We start from the raw sequence: 5,671 nt of genomic DNA, 5'->3' as shown, positions 1-5,671 counted from the left end.
GCTCGGGGAGGCCGGGCGGCTCGGGGGGCGCCTGGCGGGGGGAGCGGAGAGAGAACGAGGCGTTACGGGGCCCGCCGGGGCCACAGGTGGGGGTCTGCCTGTCCGTCACACACAGGGCACGCTGGCGGGCCTAGAAGGCCGCACGGAGGCCGAGGAGGACTCAGAGGCTGGTCTCCCGGGCGGGGTCCGGGCCGAGGTTTGGCCGAGCCCCCCAAGAGGTGCCCGCCCTGGACTCGCACGGGGTCCCGACGGGGCCTCTCCTGGGCCTGTAGTGATGGCGGCGGCGGGCCGAGGCTGCCCTCCTTCGGGGTCACACGGGGGGCCGGGGCTGAGGAAGGACACGGACGGGGCGGGACGGAGCCCCGGACGGCAAAGGGCAGAGCCGAGTCCCCGGTGGGCCTACGGGGCTTCCCAACTCGGAGCACAGGGGAGGACGGGAAGGTGCAGGGCCGGCCTCCTAGCGGAGTCCTGTCCCAGCATGGAGGTAGTGAGCTCCTCGTCACTGCAGGCCTCTGAGCAGAGGCCCTTCTGCTCCTGTGACAATCCCTGTGGGAAAGGGGTGCCCCCCGGCCTCTGGCCCAGCCCCCAGGCCCGCTGGGCCCCTCCTCTTTGCCCCCAGGTTCGTCACGCCGACACGAGCCCCTTGAACCCAGCCAGGTGCCTCCTCAGGCCCAGGCAAAGAGCCCGTGGCCCGTCCTGCGTGCTCACCCCCTCCAGCAGAGCGATGGGCCAATCAGGGGAGGCTCTGAAGTCACAGGATCTGAGTTCAAATCTCCCTTCTGACCTGACAAGCTGGGTGACCTTAGAGAAGCCCCTTACCCCTGCGGGCCTCAGTTTTCTCATCTGGGAAATGAGCTTGCACTCTGAAGTCCAACCCAATCCCAGCTAAGAGCCTCCGTTACCCACCGCCCCGGCCTCAGTTTCCCCCATGTGCATGGGCCCCGAGATCCCTGGTAGGGCCGGGCCAGGACCCCGGGAGCTGGGCTCTGCTGAGGCTGCTCCTTCCCGAGAGGCCCATCTGGGAAGAACCCCAGCAGGCCGCCCGCCTCCGCCCAGGCCAGCTCCCGGCACACAGAGGGCCGTCCGGGCTCTCCCTTCCTTCTGCCCATCTCCAGGAGCTCAGAGACCCGAGGCGGGAGGCAAAGCGGGGGAAGCTGAGCTCCGGCCCCGCACACGGCCCCCCGGGGGGCTCCGGGACACCCGAGCAGGGCCCAGGGGGGTGACGGGCACCCAGAGCCGGGGGGGCACCGGCTCCTGCCCCAACCTCCCCGCCACGTCTCAGGGGCTTGGCCAGACCCCCAGCTCAGAGGCCCAGGCTTGTAGGGGGGTCACCCAGCCCCCCAAAAAGGCCAGCCAGGGCCCAGGGAGGAGCCCAGCCCAGCAGTGCATCCCCACCCGATGGGAGAGGCGCCTCCTGAGAAAATCCTGGCTTCTGGCTACGCCGAGCCGGTTAATTGGGCGCCTCCCGGGGAAGCCGGGCCTGAAGTGAAGCCAACGAGACAGAAAGAGGCTAAACCAGAGGAGGGCCGGCTTAGGCTGGAAGAAGGGGAAGGAAGCAAGCAGGGAGGATAGACAGGTCTGTCTGTCTGTCTGTCTACAGTCTCTGTGTGTGTGCGTGCGTGTCTCTCTCCCCATCTCTCTCTCTCTCCATCTCTCTCTCTTCTCTGTCTCTCTCTTTGTGTCTCTCTCTGTCTCTCGGTCTCTCTCCCTCTTTCTCTCTCTCTCTCCTCTCTCTCTCTCTCTCTNTCTCTCTCTCGTCTCTCTCCCTCTTTCTCTCTCTCTCTCCTCTCTCTCTCTCTCTCTCTCTCTTCTCTGTCTCTCTGTCTGTCTCTCCCTCTGTCTGTCTCTCTGTCTCTCCCCGTCTCTCTCTCTCTCTCCCTCTGTCTGTGTGTGTGTCTCTCTCTCTCCGTCTCTCTCCATCTCTCTCTTCTCTGTTTCTCTCTCTCTCTCCCTCCCTCTGTCTGTCTGTCTGTCTGTCTGTCTGTCTGTCTGTCTCTCTCTCTCTCTCTCTTCTCTCTCTCTTTCCCTCTTTGTCTCTGTCTCTCTCCCTCTTTCTCTCTCTCTCTGTCTCTGTCTCTCTGTCTCTCTGTCTCTCTCTCTCTTTCCCCATCTCTCTTTCTCTCCCCGTCTCTCTCTCTCTCTCTTCTCTGTCTCTGTCTCTCTGTTTCTCTCTCCCCCTCTGTCTCTGTCTGTCTGTCTCTCCCTCTGTCTGTCTCTCTTTCTCTCCCCATCTCTCTCTCTCTCTTCTCTGTCTCTCTCTGTCTCTCTGTCTCTCTCTGTCTCTCTCTCTCTCCCTGCCTCTCTCTCTTCTCTGTCTGTCTCTCTCTGTCTCTCTGTCTGTCTCTCTCTCTGTCTCTATGTCTCTCTCTCTCTCTGTCTCTCTCTCTCTCTGTCTCTATGTCTCTCTCTCTCTCTCTTCTCTGTCTGTCTGTCTGTCTGTCTCTCCCTCTGTCCCTCCAGCCCCGTTCACACATCGTTGTGACGATGGTCTTTGCACTGCCCTTGCCAGGTTGCTTAGGAAAGGGGAGAGTCTGTGTCTATGTCCATTCCTGAAGCCCATCGGGTGGTTTGAGCAGGTCGAGGCTGGGCTGCTCTGGGGGCCGCCTCTGGCCACTTCTGCCTTGTCCTCTGGCGAGCTTCCGATTCGGATCTTGGTGCTCCCCCCTGGCGGGCCGCCCGGACAGACGCGCGGCCTGAAGACGGCTCCTCCCCGGCACGCAGTTCTTGGCCGTCTTCTGCTACAACATGACTAATACGGAACGATGTCCTGCGTGATCGCACATGTAGAGCCTGTGCGACGGCCTGCTGACTCGGTGAAGAAGGCGAGGAGGGGGAGGGGCAGAATTTGGGGCTCCAGACTCGGGAAATGAGGGTTAGAAATGGCTTCCCCGCGCCATGGGGGGAGGGGGACCTTCCTGGAAGCGGGACTCCCGGGCTGGGCGGGCGGCCCTGCACGCGGAAGGCCGTGACTGGCCGGCGGGTGAGGATCGGAGCTGGAAGCCGGAGAGGGCTCGGGAGAGCCAATTGTTCAGCGTTTCGAGCGTTCGCACCCCGGAGACGGGCACAGGCGGCCCGTCGGGACTCAGCTTGTTCTGGGGATTGTCTGGACTTGGGGAGGCGCTGCAGGAATGCTGCTGCGGCAGCCTGAAGGCCGGGGGGCCGCCGGTACTTTTTCTCCCAGAGCCAGTCATTAAATTTCACATCAGAGCTCGCGGCGGGAGGGCCTTCCAGACCGTCCAGCCTTTCCGAGGTGGTCCAGGAGAAGCCGGAGCCAGGGCAGACCCTCCCCTCCTGCTCCAGAGCTAGGGCCATGCTGCGGCTCCCGGGGGTGCAGGGAAGGGGTGGCCCCCCGTACCCCCCGCTCCCCACTCTCCCCCGTCCTGCCCTCCTTCCCCGCCATGATCGGTTCTGTGATTTTAAGGCTGAATTAGTGACGGGGTTTCCCCCTCCACACCCCAAATAGGTGACCATTTGGGCCGGCAGCATGCCTGATGGGGTCCTGGACAGACCGGGGGGGCCACAGGACTGGCCCAATCCTCCAGCCCGCATCAACAGGCTTTGAGCCCTGGAAGGGGCCTCGAAGGCCAAGCTAACACCCTCCTTTACGGATGAGCAGGGACTCCTCTGCTGGCCCAGCCACAAGGGCCGAGATCGCCCACCCAGAGCTATTGGGGAGGCCGGGGGGGAGGCAGCCCACATTTGGGGTATTATCGTGGCGGTTGTCGTGTTGGCCCATCAGGCCTCTGACCCTCGGATACCGAGTGCCCAGAACACACGTGCACACACGTATGCACATGCCTGTGTTCACACACGTGACACACCTCCCTGAGCTCCCCCAGACTCACCATGGGGGCCCCCGAGGGTCCTTCCTGCTCATTGGTGCCACTTCCAAAGTCTCCAGATGCCTGCAGTGTTGAGAGAAGAGCCGTGAAGGGGGGCCTGGCCTAGAGGAACCCCCCAGACACCCCAACTTCTCCTGCTCTCAGGGGGGCTCCCAAGTGGCCCCCCCATCAACAAGGATGGGTGCCCAGACAGCCTGGGCCTCCCAGCCTCGAGGCGGCTCCCTCAGGCTCTTGTCTGGGTCTGGGAGCTCCATCGGGGCCCACCAGCCAGCCCCCCTCCAGGCCAGCACTCACCCCGTCGCCATCATCATCACCGCCATCGTCATCATCCAGACACTGCAGTGGAGTCACACGGGGGTCTCCTCGCAGCTTTAACTCTGAGATCACCCCCTAATCAAAGGGAGAAACCAAGTCACATCTCAAGGAGTCCCAGGAGGCTCCACCGGGGCACCCAAGATGGGGGAGGGGGTGGGGGGGTAGGAAAAGGCTTGGAAGGTCCTGGGGGGGAGACGGGGAGGGGATGGGCAGGACGAGGAGGGAGGAGACAGGAAAAGGCTGCTGAGGGAGGCTGGAAGCCAGAAGAGAGTCCTGAGGAAGGCCCGGGGAGGACCCAGGCCAGACCCATGTGTCCTGACAAGGAAATGCTAATCCCTCAAGGGAAACTGAGGCCCGTGTTCCCGGAGCCCTGCCAGCATCTGTGCCAGCCACCTCCTCCAAGTGTCACCCCCTCAGGGGCCAAACCTGGGCACTGGCAGGCCCCGTGGCTCCCCCTCCTCAGCCGTTCCCCCATCTCGCTGCTCTTGCCACCTACGGAATGCCTCAAAGGGTGTCCGGGGGCCGCCTGGCTCCCGGGCTGGCCCCCCCACCAGGTGGTGTTATAGGAATATGGGGTACAAGGGAGATATAGAGATATAATGATGGTGATGATGTGTGTCTGTCTATGATCTCCTCAGCTGCAGTTGGTTGGAGGAACACCTACTCCTATCATCCTGGCTGCTGCTGCAGGTTATTTCCTTCCTCTAACAGCTGCCTAGGAAGGACCCTCAAGAGGTTAGATAGATGGGTAACATTTCCAGGCCCAACCTGGGGTTGGATAGATAGTATTGGGCTATTGATCTGCCTTGGATAATGTTCAGGATCTGACTGAGTTTGACTCCCTTCCCAGGGCCGCGACAGAAAGACCACTCAGGAAGGTACTTGTTGTTGAATACTCTTTATCTATAAGTAGGGAAAGGATAACAAGGTCCAGGATTGGGGATTGGAAACCTATTGATCTATTATCTATAGACTAAATAACAATCCGGGCTGAGGCTACTAAGCTGGTGGAGGCTGGAGATTTCACTCTCCCTCTGTCTCTGACCGGATCTGGCCACAGCCACGCCAGAGAGTAGGGAAGGCTATTGCTGCAGATAAATATTGATGGTCTTTATTCTCTCAGCTCTCTCACCAATAGTGTTGGTGATTCTGCTTCTACCTCCCGGCCTCCCTTCAGTCAGCCACTCCCAGATAGAACCACAGAGGCTGGCAGACATCTGTGATCTGCAGTTCTCAGCTCTGAGTCCAGAGACCTCCCTCAAAGTGGCTGTGAGGGGTATTGATAGGGTGAGGCCAGCCGACGTTGGCCCCTGGCTCACAGCACTCACAGCACCTGGGAACATTCCGAGTCTCTCAACTGCCATCCCTGTCAGTCAAGGCGGCATCCATCTCTTCCCACATTATTGAATATAACAGTTGGGAAGGAGGCCCCTGGCACAGCCCCCCTCCCAAGACCTGCAGGCAGTCAGCAAACTCCTCAGGCCTGGGGTGAGGGTGGGAGGAGGGGGAAAAGG

At 61.4% G+C, this 5,671-nt stretch overlaps 1 long non-coding RNA gene across 1 annotated transcript; it reads right to left on the bottom strand.

Moving 5' to 3' along the window:
• Nucleotides 1–4,226, bottom strand: LOC123255508. The gene is made up of 3 exons (XR_006506766.1): nucleotides 4,137–4,226; nucleotides 3,846–3,905; nucleotides 1–31 (listed from the first exon to the last, which is right to left on the bottom strand). It is a non-coding gene; the product is annotated as an uncharacterized LOC123255508 (long non-coding RNA).
• Between the last annotated feature and the right edge of the window lie 1,445 nt (nucleotides 4,227–5,671).

Source organism: Gracilinanus agilis, unplaced genomic scaffold (assembly GCF_016433145.1).
Source record: "Gracilinanus agilis isolate LMUSP501 unplaced genomic scaffold, AgileGrace unplaced_scaffold47625, whole genome shotgun sequence".
NCBI classification, from domain to species: Eukaryota; Metazoa; Chordata; class Mammalia; order Didelphimorphia; family Didelphidae; genus Gracilinanus; species Gracilinanus agilis.
This window is presented reverse-complemented; position numbering and strand designations above follow the sequence as displayed.